This window comes from Bombina bombina, chromosome 1 (assembly GCF_027579735.1).
Source record: "Bombina bombina isolate aBomBom1 chromosome 1, aBomBom1.pri, whole genome shotgun sequence".
NCBI classification, from domain to species: domain Eukaryota; kingdom Metazoa; phylum Chordata; class Amphibia; order Anura; family Bombinatoridae; genus Bombina; species Bombina bombina.
The window spans coordinates 143,148,318-143,173,547 of NC_069499.1; the positions used below are offsets into that span (position 1 = coordinate 143,148,318).

The 25,230-nt window shown below is 39.9% G+C and overlaps 1 protein-coding gene across 8 annotated transcripts in view; it reads right to left on the reverse strand.

Annotated features, from left to right (window-relative positions):
- Positions 1–25,230, reverse strand: part of KLHDC1 (kelch domain containing 1) — a 542,525-nt gene that overhangs the window by 254,822 nt on the left and 262,473 nt on the right. The window lies entirely within an intron of this gene.

Consider the following 25,230-nt stretch of genomic DNA (forward strand, 5'->3'; position numbering starts at 1 on the left):
TTTCGATAAACGCAACCTCATATCTCCGAATCTCCTCATGATCTGATCCTGGGTCCTCTGGACGTCACACACCAATCTAACCGCATTGGTGATAGACTCCCAGAGGGCCTTCTTAACAGGCGCATCTGTCGAGCTCCTCTTGTTCCCAAACAGCTGGGGATAAAAGTCCTTGACGGCGTGGACCAGTGCAGCGCTCTCCTCCTTGGTGAACCTGGGAACTGACATGCCTGCTGGGTTGTCTTCTCAAATATATATATATATATAAAAATATATCTAGTACGCCTGCAGGCATTAGAGAACTGACAAAGATGGCAACGTGTAATGGACTTTTATATGGTGAAGTAAACATGAGATGCACCATGGGACAATTTATCTGTACATCTGATTGGATAAAAGTTTGAAATATTGTTATAATGTCTGTGAGACCATCCTGACTCAAGTTGTGTTTGTGTGATGAACTCTGATTGGCCGTTCCTTAATGTTTCATATCTTAGTAACTTCCTTACACATACCGCTTGGTGGTGCTGTAACTTCATTTTTCATGTAGACTTATTTGTAACTCATGGGCCTGTCATGCGGATATGTGTGACGCAGATTTAATATCCGTGATCCGTGAAATATTAATGATTAAATACTCTTTAAAATCTAATCCTGTCACATTATTAATGTTGTATACATTTCTCGGTTTAATAACGGTCTGTTTCTTTAATACAAATACACATTTAATATTGTATGTCTTTATTGTTCTTTAAATAAATTTATTGTGAAGTATTGACATTGCTCTATTAAATGTATTTATAATGCACATTGATTGTGTGCTATTGCGTGACATTACACTAATGTTTAAATATGCTAATCTGGTGTTTGAAGATGCGTTTCCCACGCAATATTTATTAATGTTAAAATTCCGGGAAGAATGTCAGTAACTTTGATAATCTGTTTATAAATGTTAAACTACAGCTTTGTTATTCGCAAATAAACCTCGAGCTTGTATTTCTCTGAAGTGCTCATATATGTTATTGTGCAATGGCGTCTTTAGTTTTAAAGAGACATTACAAACAATTGTATCAAATGATCTGTAGAGATAGAAGATTGTTTAGACTTTAAAATGTAAATCATTTTCTCTTAGTATTTATATATCCTCAACATAAGAAATTTAAATGCACATGGTTGAGCCAATCACATAAGGCATCTCTGTGCATCCACCAATCTTCATCTACTGAGCCTATCTCGATATGCTTTTCAAGCAAAGTATGTCAAGATAGGAAGAGAAGTAAATACACTATTTCAAGCTCTTAAAGGGACACTGTCCAAACAAATTTACCATTGGTGATTGAGCATGAAATGTTAATCAACTTTATTATTTAATACGATTATCAAATGTTAAGTTATCTTGTTATGTTTCTTTGAAAATCAATAATGATATTTTATATTACGGACAATTGTTTAATAAAAACCTGGGTTGTCCTTGACGATTGTTGCATCAATTATTCCAAACAATCAAGTTCTGTCCAGAGTACTGAAGCAAATAAATTAGCTATTTACTGCCTTATTTCTAAAGTAATGATAGCAACATCACAATGAGCATTCATAATATGAGACAAGTTTTAAAGTTGATTAAAATAGAATACTCATTCAGAATGTATAAATCATTGTTTTTTTAAATGGCTACCTTTAAGTATATTTTGAGTTCATGTCCCTTTAAATAAACATTTCACAATAATGCTTAATATATCATAAACCTAGGCACCTTCCTTTTGCTAAATGAGTCTAACATATGAGTAAAGCAAATTTAGATTAACTTCTAGATTGTTTTACACACTGACTGAAATATATTTATTAAATGAGGTCTTTTTTAGCCTTCAGCGTAGAGGGACATTAAGCTATATGTTATGTATGCATTTTGTATCATAATCTTATATTTGACCAACTTAATATGTTTTGTTATTCAATCATTATATTGTAATTATATATATTCGTGGATTAAATACATCTCTACATAGGCTATTTTGATGCTGATTGTTGTTTGCATATAGATGCCTTATATCATTGACTAAGATATGTGCATTTATTTTTATTTTAACAAGTATATTTAAAGACTGAATGTAATTCTATAGTACATTCTAAATATGTTTAAATTCTTGTATGATATTTGTAACAATGTATACAAAATATACATTTTGAATGACCCCTTTAAGGACACAAACATATTGTATTTTGATTTAACATTGACAAAATAAACTAAAGGGGAAATTACATTCTATATAGATATTTGATGTCTAACCCAAGAGGTAAGATTGTAATAAATACATAATATTACTAAGTATAGTTAAATGACTCCACTAGAAAATTACATAGATTAACCTGGCATCCAATAACTAATTATTAAAAATTATAAAGTTAAATGACCTACCATTTATAAATGTAATAATTGTAAAATATTTTCTAATAATGTTTTGAGATACCTAAGGAAGATACATGATCTTATACAATTCTTTTTACATTCAACAACACTGTCACTTTCATGTAATTGAACCACTTCACCTTATTAAATGTTAAAACAATCATAATATTAATACATATCCTAAATATTTTTAATATATACTTTTTCTATATAAAAGCATTGAAGAATATGACTCCCCAATTAATGTTAAAATATATCTTTTAATATTCTCTGCAGAATTTTATTTTCTACTATTAATGCATTATTTTCTCTTATGCATGTGCTTGTCAAATAGCCAACTACCAGTCATGGGAGTCCAAGTTTTATTTATTTACAGATTATATTGATATATATTAGAATCTGCTAAAAAAAAAAAAAATTTAATAGAAAATAATTAAATATTCCATGAAGTCATCAGATGCCTGAATGACAAATAATAAAAATGGAACAAAGTTAATACACACGTTGTAAAATATTCATAAAATACATTTAAAATCATATGGTGTCTATGCTCTAACTTTGATCAACATTTTTTAAAGATAATCATTACATTCATTTTAAATTAATGAAATACATACACCATTATATTGTTGAATAAAAATAATATTTAAATTTCAAAAATTAAATTTATACATAATAATGTATATCACATGTAAACAATATATGTATGCTGAACATAAATGTAATATTTCATGTCCATTCAAATACCTCTATATCAACTATAATATGTATTCCTTTTTCTGATTGTGATCCCTAAATATCTAATTAAGAACTAAATATGACTAATGTATGTAAGCTACTAATATTCTACAGTCTTCACTAGCATGCATTGGTACACCAACCTGGACAATGCATGGTCTTTGAATGTCAATTCAGGGGTAAACAGTTGATCTTCAATAGGTGTCTTATTCATCAGTTCATTAAATAGAGGACTGGGAAATACCATCTAAAAAGGAAAATCATCTAAGTGTCTGATTGTGATCCCTAAATATCTAATTAAGAACTAAATATGACTAATGTATGTAAGCTACTAATATTCTACAGTCTTCACTAGCATGCATTGGTACACCAACCTGGACAATGCATGGTCTTTGAATGTCAATTCAGGGGTAAACAGTTGATCTTCAATAGGTGTCTTATTCATCAGTTCATTAAATAGAGGACTGGGAAATACCATCTAAAAAGGAAAATCATCTAAGTGTCTGATTGTGATCCCTAAATATCTAATTAAGAACTAAATATGACTAATGTATGTAAGCTACTAATATTCTACAGTCTTCACTAGCATGCATTGGTACACCAACCTGGACAATGCATGGTCTTTGAATGTCAATTCAGGGGTAAACAGTTGATCTTCAATAGGTGTCTTATTCATCAGTTCATTAAATAGAGGACTGGGAAATACCATCTACAAAATAGAAAATCATCTAAGTGTCTCCAATAGGATGTCTCCACAGCCTTATTCTATCAAATAGTTTGCACTTACCATGTGAACATGTCTTTGTATGGTTTTCAAGGTCAGCAGAATTTAAATATGCCAGACATGATCCCATTGGTATACTTCAATTTCAATCTTGGCTTTTTCCCCACTGTCAGTCTTGGAAATCTTCACTGTCAGGCTTCAAATTGTTCCCTTTCAGTCTTTATATTAAGTCATCTCCCTAATGTAAGAAATTATATATAAAGATTTCATACAAGTGTGTGAATCAGTTCTGTACCCCTCTCCCACCCCCCATTTCATAATAAATATCTATCACTAGCTTACTAAGCCTGTGTATGAACCTGTGTTATTTTCTATCAAGTGTGAAGATGAGTCATATTGAGCAGAACAAACCTCTGTGTGACATTGAACCATAGTCATTCTAGAGTATCCCTTTCTGATTATGTACATAAGTAATGTGTAAACAAAGTTATATTTTTAAAAATGTATGCCATATTATGTATTTGTGTACAAATCATGCCAGCAACAGTCCATACATTTCTACTTACCATCTGATGTCCTCTATAAAAACCAGGTGGCAAAGACTCGCTATAGGACCCAATGCCCAGAGCATCACCTATATTATGAGAAATAAATATTATTATAACATTTGATCAATACTAACATGTTTGCACAATTCTCTACTTGTCATTTCCCTAGAGTTCACATCTATTGAAAATACTCCAGTGTAACTTCTATTATTTACCGTCTAAAGTGGCGGTTGATGACGTCTGCTCTGACATCAAGTCCCTCGTCCTGGAATTCCCCCTCTAGAACAGGATCATCCTCCTCATCTCTGAGGAGGTCTCTGTCCACCGGGACGGCCTGCAGCATCCCAGCCCGCTGTGCAATATTATGCAGGACGCTACAGGCTACAACGATCTTAGCCACCTTCTTTGGGTTGTACTGGAGTGCTCCTCCAGAACGGTCCAGGCACCTGAATCTCATCTTCAGGAGCCCAAACATCCTTTCAACCACCGCCCTGGTTCTCTTATGAGCCCTATTGTAGCGCTCCTCAGACACATCAGTTGGGCTACGCAAGGGGGTAATGAGCCAAGGCCGGCTCATGTACCCAGAATCACCTATAAATTTAGAACAGAACATAATTCAAACAGAATACTTAAACTAGTATATTGTTGTATAAATATATTTTTTAAAAACCATAATCCATATTAAAAGTTGTCATAAACATAAAAAAAAATAAAAAAAATTATATATAAATCTGTATCTAGCCATTTCATCTAAGACATGCTACATATGCGTATTTCTCCTAAACCAAACCTTGTGTAAAATGCTAACTACATGTTTACATTGCATTCTCTATCTGAACACTTAAGGTAAGACATGCTACATATGTGCATTTCAATAAAACTAGACATTAGCAGAAATAGACAATGACAGGGTTAAATTGCATGAGATAATATCTTGCCATTTCATCTAAGACATGCTACATATGCGTATTTCTCCTAAACCAAACCTTGTGTAAAATGCTAACTACATGTTTACATTGCATTCTCTATATGAACACTTAAGGTAAGACATGCTACATATCTGCATTTCAATAAAACTAGACATTAGCAGAAAAAGACAATGACAGGGTTAAATTGCATGAGATAATATCTTGCCATTTCATCTAAGACATGCTACATATGCGTATTTCTCATAAACCAAACCTTGTGTAAAATGCTAACTACATGTTTACATTGCATTCTCTATCTGAACACTTAAGGTAAGACATGCTACATATCTGCATTTCAATAAAAATAGACATTAGCAGAAAAAGACAATGACAGGGTTAAATTGCATGAGATAATATCTTGCCATTTCATCTAAGACATGCTACATATGCGTATTTCTCCTAAACCAAACCTTGTGTAAAATGCTAACTACATGTTTACATTGCATTCTCTATCTGAACACTTAAGGTAAGACATGCTACATATCTGCATTTCAATAAAAATAGACATTAGCGTCGGTAAATAACAAATGGTTAAATTTTATCCTATAGCTGAACATGACGCTAACAGTTAAAAAATACAGGGGCAATTGTCAAAATAATTAACCATGTTGTGCACAAATACTCACCAACGAGATAACCAGGGGGCATTTGTCTTTCCTCAAACTGTCTCCACAGGGACGACAGAGAGAGGATGCGGGCATCATGACAAGCACCTCCAAAATTCGCATACACATGCATAATCCTCATCCGTGCGTCACAAACATACTGCACGTTGAGGCTATGAAAATGTTTGCGATTTCTGAAGGGCAAGTCATCAATTGGAGCACGCAGCGCAATGTGGGTACAATCAATGGCTCCCAAGACATTGGGCAATTGAGCAATATCAAAGAATTCCCGCTTCAGGCGCCTCCAATCACCATCATTCTGTGGGAATCCTATGTATTGCTTACTGATACGTACCATGGCGTTCAGAAAGTTATCAAACACCCCAGAGAATGTACCTTGAGCCAGGCCATGCATGTACAGTTCTCCGGATTGAAAACTCCCGGAGGCCAGGACGTATAGACAGCTTAGCATCTTACTCATGGGGGGAACAGCAGTCCTTATTTGTATACGTGGCTCCAAATGAGGTTTAAGAAGATCGTAAAGGCCAATGAGCTGTTCGCGATCGAGCCGATACTTATCAAAAACCTCAAAGTCACTCATGTTTTCCAAGGTGGGTCTCACCCTGTAGACACGAGGACCTCGAACCAGACGACCCCTTCGTCTCGGTCTGAGCCGCCGAGGCTGCCTGATTCGACCAACAGCTAGTTCGCCAATAGCACCACCAGCAGCGTCTACCATGTCATCGTCATCCATCTTTCAAAACAGCGTAACAAGGTAAGCACTTGATCTGATGTGGATCACAAGTGATGCATTGGCCATGTTGTTTGGGGGATTTATAGTACAATTAGTCCAATGGTAGTGAGTTTGTAATGATTGCTAATTGTATTCACTTGTTTGTATGTGAGCGGCGCGAATGCTTTCACAGTGGGCGTTTATTTGTTGTTTGCTGAAATGTTAGTTTCAAACAATGATTCTCAATGTGAAAGTGTCAAATATCACACATACAGTGCATGTTTGTAATGTTTGATCATATGCGTAATCAATATTTCCTAAACGCGATGTTATAGTAACAAGCACACGTCCAGGCTAACATGAATGAAAGTGCATAGTTGTGTATAATGTGCATCGAATGTGATCGATCAATGTTGCTGCAATATTGTTTGTAAATGATAAAGTAACATCTGTAGTATTGTATATATAAGTGATTTCAGAGCTGTCAATATTGTATGCGTCCCTTTAAAATCGCAATAATAATTCAGAACTTCCCGTCTGTCATCTGTAGTATTATATATATAAGTGATTGCCGAGCTGTCAATATTGTACGCGTCCCTTTAAAATCGCAATAATAATTCCGAACTTCCCGTCTGCCATCTGTAGTATTGTATATATAAGTGATTGCCGAGCTGTCAATATTGTACGCGTCCCTTTCAAATCGCAATAATAATTCCGAAATTCCCGTCTGCCATCTGTAGTATTGTATATATAAGTGATTGCCGAGCTGTCAATATTGTATGCGTCCCTTTCAAATCGCACTAATACTGAATAACTTCCCGTCTGCCATCTGTAGTATTGTGTATATATAAGTGATTGCTGAGATGTCAATATTGTATGCGTCCCTGTAAAATCGCAATAATACTGAAGAACTTCCGGCTGTCATCTGTAGTATTGTATATATAAGTGATTTCCGAGCAGTCAATATTGTATGCGTCCCTTTCAAATCGCACTAATACTGAATAACTTCCGGCTGTCATCTGTAGTATTGTATATATAAGTGATTGCCGAGATGTGAATATTGTACGCGTCCCTTTCAAATCGCACTAATACTGAATAACTTCCGGCTGTCATCTGTAGTATTATATATATAAGTGATTTTCGATCTGGCGATATTGTATGCGTCCCATAAAAATTGCACGAATACTGAATAACTTCCGGCTGTCATCTGTAGTATTATATATATAATTGATGTGCGATCTGACAATATTTCTGAATTGTCCCATTGAAATCTCCATAATAATGCTGTTCAAAAGTGTGTTTTACGTATATGTTGTATTGTAGTATTGAGTGTTAAAGTTCCTAAAGGGGCGGTACAGTGGTGAATCTGTGATGTGTATGGTTGAATCTTCTAATGACGTCATGATATTATTAACCTGCCTATGTAGTTGTGAAATCCTCATTGTGTTGTTGTATTGTGCTACATTGTTATTGTGTGCTGAATAAAATCTAAATGTGTGCTTTGTGGTTGCGTGATGGGTGATGCGTGTTATGTACATGTACGTATATATTGTGATTGTGTCCCACATATGCTGACTTCTATATAGCGGTCTGGCATTGTTGTTCCTTCCCATAAAGTGACATCTGTAATCTGGTGTAATGATGTTCTTGTTGTACGTAATTCCTAATGGTTTCTGGTGATGGAATCATGATGTTAAAAGTACAGTAAAATCCATATGTTGTGTTTTGTGATTCCTCGAGAGAATGTAATGTGTTTTTCCCCCATCATTTGAATGCACATGTATGATTGAATGTTAAAAGTAATGTATGTGCATCCATGAGTGATCATGTGTTAAGCCTATGTAGATATGCAGTTGCTGCAAGCATATGAGTTGAATAACAGAAATGCAATAATAAAGGTAAATGAGAGATGTTTCCCATTGTGTAGTGTTTGTGAATCCAGAAATGTGTATTGAATTTTATTTTAATTGTAAATGTAATTTTATTGAAATAATAATGTGTTACTAGTGATGGGGATTTGTAGTTGATGTAATCTAAAAGTGTTAAAAATATTTATGGTGTGTTGAATATTTAATATTAAAAAACATAAATCCACCATAGGGAAATAGTCATTTCTTGATCTATTTATCATAGCTGGGTCTAACGCATAAAAGCATGTATTTTCTAGCGCTGGTATTTGGAGTTTTTCAGTCTACGCTATTTGCGTGCGTTAGGGAAATGAGGGTTTCGCGTGCACGAGCACGTCTTCCCAATAGAAGTCAATGGAGGCTCCAAAGATTTCTATATTTTTTTTTCTAAGACTGGTTTTCCTCGTAAAGTGAGTGACGTCATGAGCTTGTGTGAAAAAGTAACTAAATCGTGTTCTTTTTGTAATAAATAAATATTTTGTGTATGTAATGTGGTGTATATTGTTTGTATGCATCGATGAGTGTATGTTTGTGATAATGTTATTCGTTAGATGTAGGTATATGAGGGTCTTTTCCCGTATGTCCATGTAAGTCAATGGGAAAATGGATTTGTGTGGATTTTTTTCAAACACCCGAGATCTCGCAACTTTAATCCTTTGTATTTTAAAGAAAAAATAAAAAATACGAAAAATAAAGATAGTGTTGTGTTTGTATGAGTGTAAGTGTACTTTGTGTAATATTTGTTTTGTGATTCGTGGATGTTTTTTTGTGCGGTATATGTTTACTACTGGGTCTGAGGTGGCGGTAGAAAGTTGAGCGTTAGGTGTATTTTGAGTCGCGGTAAATAAACTCTAAATACCGGAGTGCGTAAAAAACCCGCGTTAGGAGCCTCTAACGCTGGTTTTGACGGCTACCGCCGAACTCTAAATCTAGGCCTGAAAAAACAGAATTTATGCTTACCTGATAAATTTCTTTCTCTTGCGATATATCGAGTCCACGGATTCATCCATACTTGTGGGATATTCTCCTTCCTAACAGGAAGTGGCAAAGAGAGCACCCACAGCAGAGCTGTCTATATAGCTCCTCCCTTAGCTCCACCCCTCCAGTCATTCGACCAAAGGCTAGGAAGAAAAAGGAGAAACTATAGGGTGCAGAGGTGACTGAAGTTTTTTGAAATAAAAATATACTACCTGTCTTAAACAGACAGGGAGGGCCGTAGACTCGATACATCGCAAGAGAAAGAAATTTATCAGGTAAGCATAAATTCTGTTTTCTCTTGCTAGATGTATCGAGTCCACAGATTCATCCATACTTGTGGGATACCAATACCAAAGCTTTAGGACACGGATGAAGGGAGGGACAAGACAGGTACATTAAACGGAAGGCACCACTGCTTGTAGAACCTTTCTCCCAAAAATAGCCTCCGAAGAAGCAAAAGTATCAAATTTGTACAATTTGGAAAAAGTATGAAGCGAAGACCAAGTCGCCACCTTACAGATCTGTTCAACAGAATCCTCATTTTTAAAAGCCCATGTGGAAGCCACTGCTCTAGTAGAATGAGCAGTAATCCTTTCAGGAGGCTGCTGACCAGCAGTCTCATAAGCCAAACGGATGATGCTTTTCAGCCAAAAAGAAAGAGAGGTAGCCATAGCCTTTTGACCTCTCCGCTTACCAGAAAAGACAACAAACAATGAAGATGTTTGACGAAAATCTTTAGTTGCTTGTAAGTAAAACTTTAAAGCACGAACCACATCAAGATTGTGCTATATACGTTCCTTCTTGGAAGAAGTATTAGGACACAGAGAAGGAACAACAATTTCCTGATTGATATTCCTGTTAGTAACAACCTTAGGTAGAAACCCAGGCTTAGTACGCAAAACCACCTTATCATGGAACACAAGATAAGGTGAGACACATTGTAATGCAGATAGTTCAGACACTCTTCGAGCTGAAGAGATATCAACAAGAAACAGAACTTTCCAAGATAGAAGCTTAATATCTATGGAATGCATGGGTTCAAAAGGAACCCCTTGAAGAACTTTAAGAACTAAATTCAAACTCCATGGCGGAGCAACAGGTTTAAACACAGGCTTGATTCTAACTAAAGACTGAATAAACGCCTGAACGTCTGGTACATCAGCCAGACGTTTGTGTAAAAGAATAGACAAATCTGCATAATCCACATTCCACTGTTTGAGCATGCATAGTTGCAGTGGTCTGAGGTGTAGGCGGGCAAAAGGAACTATGTCCATTGCCGCTACCATGAGTCAGATTACCTCCATACACCGAGCCACTGATGGCCGAGGAATGGAATGAAGAGCTCGGCAAGTGGTTAAGAGTTTTGATTTTCTGACCTCCGTCAGAAATATTTTCATTTCTATCGAGTCTATCAGAGTCCCTAGGAAGGAAACTCTTGTGACAGGAAAGAGAGAACTCTTTTTTATGTTCACCTTCCACCCGTGAGATCTCAGAAAAGCCATCACGATGTCCGTGTGGGACTTGGTTAGTTGGAAAGTCGACGCCTGAATTAAGATGTCGTCTAGATAAGGCGCTACTGCTATGCCCCGCGGTCTTAGAACCACCAACAGGGACCCTAGCACCTTTGTGAAAATTCTGGGAGCCGTGGCCAACTCGAAGGGAAGGGCCACAAACTGGTAATGCCTGTCCAGAAAGGCGAATCTGAGGAACTGATGATGATCTCTGTGAATAGGGATGTGTAAATACGCATCCTTTAAGTCCACGGTAGTCATATATTGACCCTCCTGGATCAGAGGTAGAATAGCCCGAATAGTCTCCATCCTGAATGATGGTACTCTGAGGAACTTGTTTAGAATTTTGAGATCCAAGATTGGTCTGAAAGTTCCCTCTTTTTTGGGAACCACAAATAGGTTTGAGTAAAACCCTAGCCCTTGTTCCACCTTTGGAACTGGGCAGATCACTCCCATGGTATGTAGGTCTTCTACACAGCGTAAGAACGCCTCTCTCTTTGTCTGGTTTGCAGACAATTGAGAAATGTGAAATCTCCCCTTTGGGGGGGAGTCTTTGAAGTCCAGAAGATATCCCTGGGACACAATTTCTAAAGCCCAGGAATCATGAACATCTCTTGCCCAAGCCTGAGCGAAGAGAGATAGTCTGCCCCCTACTAGATCCGGTCCCGGATCGGGGGCTACCCCTTCATGCTGTCTTTGAAGCAGCTGCAGGCTTCTTGGCCTGTTTACCTTTGTTGTAAGCCTGGTTAGGTCTCCAGACTGGCTTGGATTGGGCAAAATTCCCCTCTTGCTTTGCAGCAGGGGCAGCTGAAGCAGGACCACCCTTGAAGTTCCGAAAGGAACGAAAATTATTCTGTTTGGTCCTCATTTTGTTTGTTTTATCCTGAGGGAGGGCATGGCCTTTCCCTCCAGTGATGTCTGAAATAATCTCTTTCAGTTCAGGCCCGAATAGGGTCTTTCCTTTGAAAGGGATGTTCAAAAGTTTAGATTTTGATGACACATCAGCAGACCAGGACTTAAGCCATAACGCCCTGCGTGCTAAAATGGCAAAACCTGAGTTCTTTGCCGCTAATTTAGCCAGTTGAAAAGCGGCATCTGTAATGAAAGAATTGGCCAACTTAAGGGCCTTAATTCTATCCATAATATCCTCTAATGGAGTCTCCATCTGAAGAGCCTCTTCTAGAGCCTCGAACCAGAAAGCAGCTGCAGTAGTTACAGGAACAATGCACGCAATAGGTTGGAGAAGAAAACCTTGATGAACAAAAATTTTCTTTAGGAGACCCTCTAATTTTTTATCCATAGGATCTTTGAAAGCACAACTGTCTTCGATAGATATAGTTGTACGCTTAGCGAGAGTAGAAATAGCTCCCTCCACCTTAGGAACCGTCTGCCACGAGTCCCGCATGGTGTCGGATATGGGAAACATTTTCTTAAAAACAGGAGGGGGAGCAAACGGAATACCTGGTCTATCCCACTCCTTAGTAACATTATTCACAATCCTCTTAGGGACTGGAAAAACATCAGTGTAAACAGGAACCTCTAAGTATTTGTCCATGTTACACAATTTCTCTGGGACCACTATAGGGTCACAATCATCCAGAGTCACTAATACCATAAAATTTAAAGGCCGTCATATCAGAATCTGTCTGAGGGAGCGTCTTTTCTGAATCAGAAATTTCTCCCTCAGATAACAAATCCCTTACCCCTACTTCCGAACATTGCGAGGGTATATCGGATACGGCTACTAAAGCGTCAGACGGCTCAGCATTTGTTCTTAATCCAGAGCTGTCATGCTTTCCTTGTAAACCAGTCAGTTTAGATAAAACCTCTGTGAGGGTTGTATTCATAACTGTGGCCATGTCTTGTAAAGAAAATGAATTTGAAGCTAGATGGCAAACCCTCATTTCCTTCTGTCTGAGAATCATCTATAGCTATATTTTTAAGTGCTAAAATATGCTCTTTATAATTTATAGACATATCAGTACAAGTGGGACACATTCTAAGAGGGGGTTCCACAATGGCTTCTAAACACAGTGAACAAGGATTTTCCTTGATGTCAGATATGTTAAACAGGCTAGTAATGAAACAAGCAAGCTTGGAAAACACTTTAATCAAAGCAAATAATACTTGGAAAAAAACGGTACTGTGCCTTTAAGAGAAAAAAGATGCACAAACTCTGCAAAACAGGGTAAAAAAGCAGTAAACTTTACGAAATTTTTACAGTAGTATCATAAATCTTTAGTAAGATTGCACAGCTAGACAAATAAACGATTAACCCCTTAATGTAGAGACCGGATTGACAAAACATCAAAAACCGGTACAAACACATTCAGCACCTTATCACAGCCCTGCTGTGGCGCCTACCTGCCCTTTAGGAAAAATTTGTGGGGAAAAAAAAACTTCTTTAAGCCCTCAAACAACAGTAGGACCCTCTGGAGAAGCAGCTGGATGTCTCTGAGTAAAAGAAACTGCGAAACTGAGGCGTGAAAATAGGCCCCTCCCACCTCACTCGATGTTATGGGGCCTAAAAGAAACACACCAGAGTGTTTCCAAACTAGCCATGTAGGTTCATAACCCTTAAATGAGCCACAATGACCCCTTAAGTCCCTCAAAAAAACGTTATGTTTCCTAACAGTGTCACCAGTAACCAATGAGCCCTTTATGCAAGCTGGGATTCCTACTAAGTGTCTGAATACAGCTTACCCTTCCCTCATGGGGATATTGCCAGCCTTTATCTAGAATGATCACAGTCTGTCTAGAAAAAAATAGACTGAACATACCTCAATGCAGCTTAGTCTGCAAACCGTTCCCCCAACTGAAGTTTTCATGTACTCTTCAGCCCTTGTGAGAACAGCAGTGGATCTTAGTTACTAAGATCATCATCCTCCTTGCAGAAATCTTCATCCCTTTTCTGCCAGAGAGTGAATAGTACACACCGGTACCATTTAAAATAACAAACTTTTGCTTGAGAAAATAAAAACTGAAATTGTTGTCACCACACTCACTTTACCCTTCCTAGCAGTTAAGCAGGCAAAGAGAATGACTGGGGGGTGGAGCTAAGGGAGGAGTTATATAGACAGCTCTGCTGTGGGTGCTCTCTTTGCCACTTCCTGTTAGGAAGAATATCCCACAAGTATGGATGAATCCGTGGACTCGATACATCTAGCAAGAGAAAAGTATGCAGAGAAGACGTTGCAGCTTTGCAAATCTGCTCTAAAGATGCATCATTTTAAAAAAACATAAATTATGCTTACCTGATGATTTAATTTCCTTCAGTATGAGGAGAGTCCACAGCCTCATTCCTTACTGTTGGGAAATCCTGAACCTGGCCACCAGGAGGAGGCAAAGACACTGCAGCCAAAGGCTTAAATACTCCCTCTACTTCCCTCATATCCCAGTCATTCTGCCAAGGGAACAAAGAACAGTAGGAGAAACATCAGGGTATAAATGATGCCGGAAGAGAAAAACAACATTTTGGTCCACCCATCGAAGTATACGGGCGGGGGCCGTGGACTCTCCGCATACAGAAGGAAATAAAATTATCAGGTAAGCATAATTTATGTTTTCCTTCTTAATATGAGGAGAGTTCACGGCATCATTCCTTACTGTTGGGAAACTATACCAAAGCTCTAGAGGACACTGAATGATAACGGGAGGGGTAAAAGAAAAGGCGGACCCTAATCTGAGGGCACCAAATCCTGCAAAACTTTTCTCCCAAAAGCTGCTTCTGATCCATAGATGCCTCGTTCTTAAAAGCCCAAGAGGAAGCCACTGCTCTAGTGGAATGAGCCGTAATCCTCTGAGGAGGTCTAAGTCCCGCTGACTTGTAAGATAAGCGTATAACACTCCTCAACCAAAAAGATAAGGAAGTCGAAGAGGCCTTCAGACCCTTACACTTCCCAGAGAAGATAACAAACAAAGAAGAAGTTTGTCTAAAATCTTTAGCAGCTTGAAGATAAAACTTTAAAGCTCGAACAACATCCAGATTATGAAGTAAACGTTCCTTCGAAGAAGGATTAGGTCACAAGGAAGAAACCACAATCTCCTGGTTGATGTTATAATCAGACACCACCTTAGGAAGAAAACCCAAACGGGTAAGTAGGACAGCCTTATCAGTGTGGAACACTAGATAGAGAGGCTCACATTGCAAGGCAGCCATTTCAGAAACTCGGCGTGCCGACGCAATAGCCAATAGAAAAAGATTCTTCAAGGACAACAATTAAATGTAAATCGAAAGCATAGGCTCACACGGAGCCCGTTACAAAAACCTTAAGAACAAGATTCAAACTCCAAGGTGGAGCGTTAGATCTAAACACAGGTCTGATCCTGACAAGAGCCTAAACGAAGGATTGCACGTCAGGAAGCTCTGCAAGCCTCTTGTGCAGCAAAACAGAAAGGGCCGAAATCTGTACCGGGAACTGGCAGAAAGGCCCTTCTCCAAACCCTCCTGGAGAAAGGAAAGAATCCTGGCAGCCTTGACCTTATGCAAGGCGAAACCACGCTCCTCACACCAGTAAGTAAGCTCTCCATACCTTATGGTAGATGCGTCGAGTAACAGGCTTACGAGCCTGAATGAGAGTGTCAATAACCCTCTCAGAGAAACTTCTCTTGGCTAAGACTAAGCGTTCAATCTGCACGCAGTTAGACTCAGAGAATCTAGATTTTGAAGAACAAAAGGACCCGGTTCCAGCAGATCCCTGCGACAAGGTAACCTCCATGGAGGAGATGAGGACATCCCCACCAGGTATGCGAACCACATCTTTCGCAGCCACGATGGAGCAAAATCACTGATGCTTGCTCCTGCTTGATGCGGGCCACTACACGAGGGAGAAGTGGTAACAGTGGAAAAATTTAAATTAGATTGAACCTCCAAGGCACTGCTAATGCATCTATTAGCTCTGCTTGAGGAACCCTGGACCGCGACCCATATCTGGGTAGCTTGGAATTGAGCCGGGACACCATGAGATCTATCTCCAGCGTCCCCCATCTGTTGCAAATCTCCGCAAACACCTCGGGATGGAGAGATCATTCTCCTGGATAAAAGCATTGTCGGCTGAGTAAAGATGCTTCCCAGTTGTCCACACCCGGAATGTGGATCGCTGACAGCGAGCAATTGTGGACCTCCGCCCATTCCAGAATCCGAGATACTTCCCTCACTGCTAGGGAGCTCCTCGTTCCCCCTGATGGTTGATGTAAGCCACCGAGGTTATGTTGTCTGATTGGAATCTTTTAAACTGGGACAAACCCAGAAGAGGACAAGCCTTCAGAGCATTAAAGATCGCTTGAAGTTCCAAAATTTTGATCGGGAGGAGGAATTGCACTCAAATCCACAAGCCCTGTACCTTCCTGGCACCCCAAACAGCTCCCCACCCTGATAGACTTGCGTCCGTAGTCACAATCTCCCAGGATGGTCTCAAGAAGGATGTCTCTTGGGACAGGTGATCTGACAGAGCCACCAAGAGAGCGATTCTCTCGACCGGTTGTCCAGAGAAATCTGTTAAGACAGATCTGAATGATCGCCGTTCCACTGTCTCTGCATGCACAGCTGAAGTGGTCTAAGATGGAATCTGGCAAAAGGAATGATGTCCATGCTGGACACCATGAGATCAATCACCTCCATACACCGAGCCACAGAGGGCCTGAAGGAGGTCTGTAGGGCAAGACAAGCGGAAGTTAGCTTGTAACGTCTCTGGTCTGTAAGAAATACCCTCATGAATATGGAGTCTATTATAGTACCAAGGAATTCCACCCTGGTACTGGGAATAAGACAACTCTTTTCTAAGCTTATCTTCCATCCATGAGATCGAAGAAGAAATAGAAGATCTTTTCGAATGGTCCTCTGCCAGATGACAGGATGGTGCTTGAACCAGAATATCATCCAAGTATGGCGCTACTGCTATACCTCTGGTTCAAGCCACTGCAAGCAGAGCCCCTAGAACCTTTGTAAAAACTCTTGGAGCAGTAGCTAGACCAAAGGGAAGTGCAATAAACTGGAAGTGCTGGTCCTAGAACGCAAACCTTAGGAACTTGAAGTGTTCCTTGTGTATTGGAACGTAAAGGTAAGCATCCTTCAGATCTATCTAACTAAGGGAAGGATGGACCTTATTGTCTAAATTTTGAAAGAGGGTACAGATAAGAATGTTTAAGTACTTTAGGTTCAGAATCGGGCGGAAAGTTTCCTCCTTCTTGGGAACAAAAACATAATTTATGCTTACCTGATAAATTTATTTCTCTTGTAGTGTATCCAGTCCACGGATCATCCATTACTTGTGGGATATTCTCCTTCCCAACAGGAAGTTGCAAGAGGATCACCCACAGCAGAGCTGCTACATAGCTCCTCCCCTCACTGCCATATCCAGTCATTCGACCGAAACAAGCCGAGAAAGGAGAAACCATAGGGTGCAGTGGTGACTGTAATTTAATTAAAATTTAGACCTGCCTGAAAAGGACAGGGCGGGCCGTGGACTGGATACACTACAAGAGAAATAAATTTATCAGGTAAGCATAAATTATGTTTTCTCTTGTTAAGTGTATCCAGTCCACAGATCATCCATTACTTGTGGGATACCAATACCAAAGCTAAAGTACACGGATGATGGGAGGGACAAGGCAGGAACTTAAACGGAAGGAACCACTGCCTGTAGAACCTTTCTCCCAAAAACAGCCTCCGAAGAAGCAAAAGTATCAAATTTGTAAAATTTGTAAAAAGTATGAAGGGAAGACCAAGTTGCAGCCTTGCAAATCTGTTCAACAGAGGCCTCATTTTTAAAGGCCCAGGTGGAAGCCACAGCTCTAGTAGAATGAGCTGTAATCCTTTCAGGGGGCTGCTGTCCAGCAGTCTCATAGGCTAAACGGATTATACTCCGAAGCCAAAAAGAAAGAGAGGTTGCCGAGGCCTTCTGACCTCTCCTCTGTCCAGAGTAAACAACAAACAGGTTAGATGTTTGGCGAAAATCTTTAGTAGCCTGTAAGTAAAACTTCAAGGCACGGACTACGTCTAGATTATGCAAAAGACGTTCCTTCTTTGAAGAAGGATTAGGACATAATGATGGAACAACAATCTCTTGATTGATATTCTTGTTAGAAACCACCTTAGGTAAAAACCCAGGTTTTGTAAGCAGAACAACTTTATCTGAATGAAAGATCAGATAAGGAGAATCACAATGTAAGGCAGATAACTCAGAGACTCCTCGAGCTGAGGAAATAGCCATCAGAAAAAGAACTTTCCATGAAAGAAGTTTGATATCAATAGAATGAAGGGGTTCAAACGGAACCCCTTGAAGAAGAACCAAGTTTAAGCTCCATGTAGGAGCAACAGATTTAAACACAGGCTTAATTCTAACTAAAGCCTGACAAAATGCCTGAACGTCTGGAACTTCTGCCAGACGCTTGTGTAAAAGAATAGACAGAGCAGAAATCTGTCCCTTTAAAGAACTAGCTGATAATCCTTTGTCCAAACCCTCTTGGAGGAAGGACAATATCCTAGGAATCCTAACCCTACTTCATGAGTAATTCTTGGATTCACACCAATGAAGATATTTACGCCATATCTTGTGGTAAATTTTCCTGGTGACAGGCTTTCGTGCCTGTATTAAGGTATCACTTACCGACTCTGAGAAGCCACGCTTTGATAGGATCAAGCGTTCAATCTCCATGCAGTCAGTCTCAGAGAAAGTAGATTCGGATGATTGAAAGGACCTTGTATTAGAAGGTCTTGTCTCAGAGGCAGAGTCCATGGTGGAAAGGATGACATGTCCACCAGGTCTGCAAACCAGGTCCTGCGTGGCCACGCAGGCGCTATCAATATCACCTATGCTCTTTCCTGTTTGATTTTGGCAATCAGACGAGGGAGCAGAGGAAACGGTGGAAACACATAAGCCAGGTTGAAGAACCAAGGCGCTGCTAGAGCATCTATCAGTGCCGCTTCTGGGTCCCTGGACCTGGATCCGTAACAAGGAAGCTTGGCGTTCTGGCGAGACGCCATGAGATCCAATTCTGGTTTGCCCCAACGGAGAACCAATTGAGCAAACACCTCCGGATGGAGTTCCCATTCCCCCGGATGAAAAGTCTGACGACTTAGAAAATCCGCCTCCCACTTCTCTACATATCTGGGATATGGATCGCTGACAGGTGGCAAGAGTGAGTCTCTGCCCAGCGAATTATCTTGGAGACTTCTGACATCGCTAGGGAACTCCTGGTTCCCCCTTGATGGTTGATGTAAGCCACAGTCGTGATGTTGTCCGACTGAAATCTGATGAACCTCAGTGTTGCTAGCTGAGGCCAAGCCAGAAGAGCATTGAATATGGCTCTTAACTCCAGAATATTTATTGGGAGGAGTTTCTCCTCCTGAGTCCATGAACCCTGAGCCTTCAGGGAGTTCCAGACTGCACCCCAACCTAGAAGGCTGGCATCTGTTGTTACAATTGTCCAATCTGGTCTGCGAAAGGTCATACCCTTGGACAGATGGGCCCGAGATAACCACCAGAGAAGAGAATCTCTGGTTTCGTGATCCAGATTTAGTAGAGGGGACAAATCTGTGTAATCCCCATTCCACTGACTGAGCATGCATAATTGCAGCGGTCTGAGATGCAGGCGCGCAAATGGCACTATGTCCATCGCCGCTACCATTAAGCCGATTACTTCCATGCACTGAGCCACCGTGGGGCGCGGAATGGAGTGAAGAACACGGCAAGCATTTAGAAGTTTTGATAACCTGGACTCCGTCAGGTAAATTTTCATTTCTACAGAATCTATTAGAGTCCCTAGGAAGGAAACCCTCGTGAGAGGAGATAGAGAACTCTTTTCTTCGTTCACTTTCCACCCATGCGACCTCAGGAATGCCAGAACTATCTCTGTATGAGATTTGGCAATTTGAAAGCTTGACGCCTGTATCAGGATATCGTCCAGGTAAGGAGCCACCGCTATGCCTCGCGGTCTTAGGACCGCCAGAAGTGAGTCCAGAACCTTTGTAAAAATTCTTGGGGCTGTAGCCAACCTGAATGGAAGAGCTACAAATTGGTAATGCCTGTCTAGAAAGGCAAACCTCAGGAACTGATGATGATTCTTGTGAATCGGAATGTGAAGGTAGGCATCCTTTAAGTCCACTGTGGTCATGTACTGACCCTCTTGGATCATGGGTAAAATGGTTCGAATAGTTTCCATCTTGAATGACGGAACTCTGAGGAATTTGTTTAGGATCTTTAAATCCAAAATTGGTCTGAAGGTTCCCTCTTTTTTGGGAACCACAAACAGATTTGAATAAAACCCCTGTCCTTGTTCCGTCCGCGGAACTGGATGGATCACTCCCATTACAAGGAGATCTTGTACGCAGCTTAGGAATGCCTCTTTCTTTATCTGGTTTGCAGATAATCTTGAAAGGTGAAATCTCCCTTGTGGAGGAGAAGCTTTGAAGTCCAGAAGATATCCCTGAGATATGATCTCCAACGCCCAGGGATCCTGAACATCTCTTGCCCACGCCTGGGCGAAGAGAGAGAGTCTGCCCCCTACTAGATCCATTGTCGGATAGGGGGCCACTCCTTCATGCTGTCTTAGAGGCAGCAGCAGGCTTTCTGGCCTGCTTGCCCTTGTTCCAGGACTGGTTAGGTTTCCAGGCCTGCTTGGATTGAGCAAAAGTTCCCTCTTGTTTTGAAGCAGAGGAAGTTGATGCTGCACCTGCCTTGAAATTTCGAAAGGCACAAAAATTAGACTGTTTGGCCTTTGATTTGGCCCTGTCCTGAGGAAGGGTATGACCCTTACCTCCAGTAATGTCAGCAATAATTTCTTTCAAACCAGGCCCGAATAAGGTCTGCCCCTTGAAAGGAATGTTGAGTAATTTAGACTTTGAAGTCACATCAGCTGACCAGGATTTGAGCCATAGCGCCCTATGCGCCTGGATGGCGAATCCGGAATTCTTAGCCATTAGTTTAGTCAAATGAACAATGGCATCAGAAACAAATGAGTTAGCTAGCTTAAGAGTTCTAAGCTTGTCAACAATTTCAGTCAATGGAGCTGTATGGATGGCCTCTTCCAGGGCCTCAAACCAGAATGCCGCCGCAGCAGTGACAGGCGTAATGCATGCAAGGGGCTGTAAAATAAAACCTTGTTGAATAAACATTTTCATAAAATAACCCTCTAATTTTTTATCCATTGGATCTGAAAAAGCACAACTGTCCTCAACCGGGATAGTGGTACGCTTTGCTAAAGTAGAAACTGCTCCCTCCACCTTAGGGACAGTCTGCCATAAGTCCCGTGTAGTGGCATCTATTGGAAACATTTTTCTAAATATAGGAGGTGGGGAAAAGGGCACACCGGGCCTATCCCACTCCTTACTAATAATTTCTGTAAGCCTTTTAGGTATTGGAAAAACATCAGTACTCACTGGCACTGCATAGTATTTATCCAGCCTACACAATTTCTCTGGCACTGCAATTGTGTCACAGTCATTCAGAGCAGCTAATACCTCCCCAAGCAATACATGGAGGTTCTCAAGCTTAAATTTAAAATTAGAAATCTCTGAATCAGGTCTCCCCGATTCAGAGACGTCACCCACAGACTGAAGCTCTCCGTCCTCAGGTTCTGCATATTGTGACACAGTATCAGACATGGCTCTTACAGCATCTACGCGCTCTGTATCTCGTCTAACCCCAGAGCTATCGCGCTTGCCTCTCAATGCAGGCAATCTGGATAATACCTCTGACAGGGTATTATTCATGATTGCAGCCATGTCCTGCAAAGTAATCGCTATGGGCGTCCCTGATGTACTTGGTGCCATATTAGCGTGCGTCCCTTGAGCGGGAGGCAAAGGGTCCGACACGTGGGGAGAGTTAGTCGGCATAACTTCCCCCTCGACAGACCCCTCTGGTGACAATTCTTTTATAGATAAAGACTGATCTTTACTGTTTAAGGTGAAATCAATACATTTAGTACACCTTCTCCTATGGGGCTCCACCATGGCTTTTAAACATAATGAACAAGTATCCTCTGTTTCAGACATGTTTGTACAGACTAGCAATGAGACTAGCAAGCTTGGAAAACACTTTAAAGCAAGTTAATAAGCAATATAAAAAATGTTACTGTGCCTTTAAGAGAAACAAATTTTGACAAAATTTGAAATAACAGTGAAAATAGGCAGTTTTTTTTTGTTTTTGTTTGTTTTTGTTTTTTTTTTTACAGTCACAACAACTGCCACAGTCTACTGTGATTGTTACCCTCCTCTAACACGACTTTGAAGCCTTTTGAGCCCTTCAGAGATGTCCTGTATCATGCAGAGGGAAGCTGAATGTCTCTGCCAGTATTTTTATCTGCACAGAAAAGCACTAAAATAGGCCCTTCCCACTAATATTGCAACAGTGGAAAGCCTCTGTTTCTAGGCAAAAATCAAACCAGCCATGTGGAAAAAAACTAGGCCCCAATAAGTTTTGTCACCAAACATATATAAAAACGATTAAACATGCCAGCAAACAATGTTACCTTAAAGGAATAGTCTAGTCAAAATTATACTTTCATGATTCAGATAGAGCATGCAATTTTAAGCAACGTTCTAATTTACTCCTATTATGTTCTTTGTTCACTTGGTATCTTTATTTGGTTTAGCACCTGGGTAGTGCTTGCTAATTGGTGGCTACATTTAGACACCAATCAGAAAGTGCTACTCACCCCAGTTTATAGGTCCCGCAGGTGTATGATAACGCGTTTTCCATAGTGCCCTCCAGCATGTAAGTACAGCCTCTGTTAGCAACAGTTCTTTTATCTAGATATATATTAGCTTGCTGCACCTAGTTGGGTTTCTAGCCAACATTAACGCCTTGGGCTCAGGTATTTACTACTTTTTATTGTTTCTTTTCTGATATCCTGTCCCCTGATACTGTTGATATGTTTTGCACATTTATTTCCTCTTTATATTTAATATGAGTATATCAGCTCCATAGAAAACTAAGAGAGCTACATTTACTACAACCTTCCTTTATTGCTATTATTTCTCTTGCGTCTACATTAATATTACATAGTTTCCTTAGGACATTATTTTATCACTATAAGCATGGAAATTTCCATATCAGTAGTATTATTTTATATCTATACTGGTTATACGTAATTTTAAGTTATGGAGGAAAGATCTGCCCTCGGCACATAAGAGAGATACAGATTAGGCCTTGAGATTAACCTCATTATGGTCCCATATTGATGCCCACAGATGCCCTATACCTTACCTAGCTATTTTAAGACTTTACTTATCTATTAAAACTACAGTGCACTTTGTGTCCTGATAATAGTAACTATAAGCTCGCCATGTTGATAGGCTCCGCCCTCCACTTCCCCTCCACCCCACCTACTTTATTTCGAGCGGCTTTCGCCCGCTGCATCCCTCCCCCATAAAACCATAAAGCTACCTCCCCCCTGCCCTAATTATATCTGAGTGGTAACTCTAATTTGCTTTCTATACGGCACGGAGGGGACCATTTTTGTTTTCTCTACTACCTTTATTTTAAAACTGAAGTCTCACTATTGATTGCCCTAATATGATAAGAATGTTTGAGCTATATGGATATATTATGCCCTTTCTACAGGGCTTTTGTCTGTAATACTTTTTTAACAATATTGTATTTACACTTCTCTGTAAATGTTTTGAGGCATTCCCTTTTGTTGTACTTGTGCACGACTTCAATAAAAAAAAAAAAAAAAAAAAAAAAAAAAGAAAGTGCTACTCAGGTGCTGAACCAAAAAACATAAGTGTATGCTTACCAGATAAATTCCTTTCCTACCTGGCAGGGAGAGTCCATGGCTTCATTTCTTACCGTTGGAAAATACAACACCTGGCCACCAGGAGGAGGGAAAGACACCTCAGTTAAAGGCTTAAATATCCCTCCCACTTCCCCTATCCCCCAGTCATTCTGCCGAGGGAACAAGGAAAAGTAGGAGAAACATCAGGGTATAAAAAGGTGCCCGAAGAAATAATATAAAAACGGGGGCCGCCCATCGAAAAAATAAATTACGGGCGTGGTCATGGACTCTCCATGCCAGGAAGGAAAGGAATTTATCTGGTAAGCATAAATTATGGTTTTCCTTCCATAAGGCAGGGAGAGTCCACAACTTCATTCCTTACTGTTGGGAAAGCTATACCCAAGCTCCAGAGGACACTGAATGAAAAAGGGGAGGGAACAGAAAAAAGAGGCGGACACTATTCTGAGGGCACCACAGACTGCAAAACTTTTCTCCCAAAAGCTACTTCAGCCGAAGCAAAAACATCAAACTTGTAAAATTTAGAAAAAGTGTGTAAGGAGGACCAAGTGACGAAAGGCAAAGAATGACTAAGGGGTAGGGGAAGTGGGAGGGATATTTAAGCCTTTGGCTGCAGTGTCTTTGTCGCCTCCTGGTGGCCAGGTGTTGTATTTCCCACCAGTAAGGAATGAAGTCGTGGACTCTCCCTGCCTTATGGAAGAAAATGGGCCGGCTCCTATGCTTACATTCCTGCTTTTTTAAATAAAGATACCAAAGAACGAAGAAAAATTGATAACAGGAGTAAACTAGAAAGTTGTTCAAAATTGCATGCAGTATTTGAATCATAAAAGTTTAATTTTGACTAGAATATTCCTTTAATAGCGTTCTACCCCTTACGATTCCCAGAGTAGTGAAAAAACTAACTAAAAATTTGTCTGAAAAGAGATAAATTATGTAAGAGCCACTACTTAGAGTTAGTAGGATCTGAACACAATGAAGGAACAACCAGTTCTTGATTAGTATTTTCCTTTGAAACTACCTTAGGAGGAAAATCATATATTTGTGAATAATTAGAAATAGGGATCACAAGAAAAGGTTAACAACTCAGAAACTCTCTTTGCTAAAGAGATTGCAAATAGTAAAAGTACTGTCCAAGGTAAAAGTAGATATCAATGGAATGCATTGGTTCAAACACAGAACCTTGTTTATGCACAGAAAAGTAGATTCAGATTCCAGAGTGGAGAAATGTCTGATCCTCAGGAAGTTTAGCCACCTTCCTATGAAAAAGAACAGATAAAGCAGAAATGTAATCCTTTAGAAATTAGTGGGCAAACCCTTGTCAAGGCAATCCTGAGAAAAACTGAAGGAGTCTCGGAATCCTAAAGGAATTCCAAGAAAAA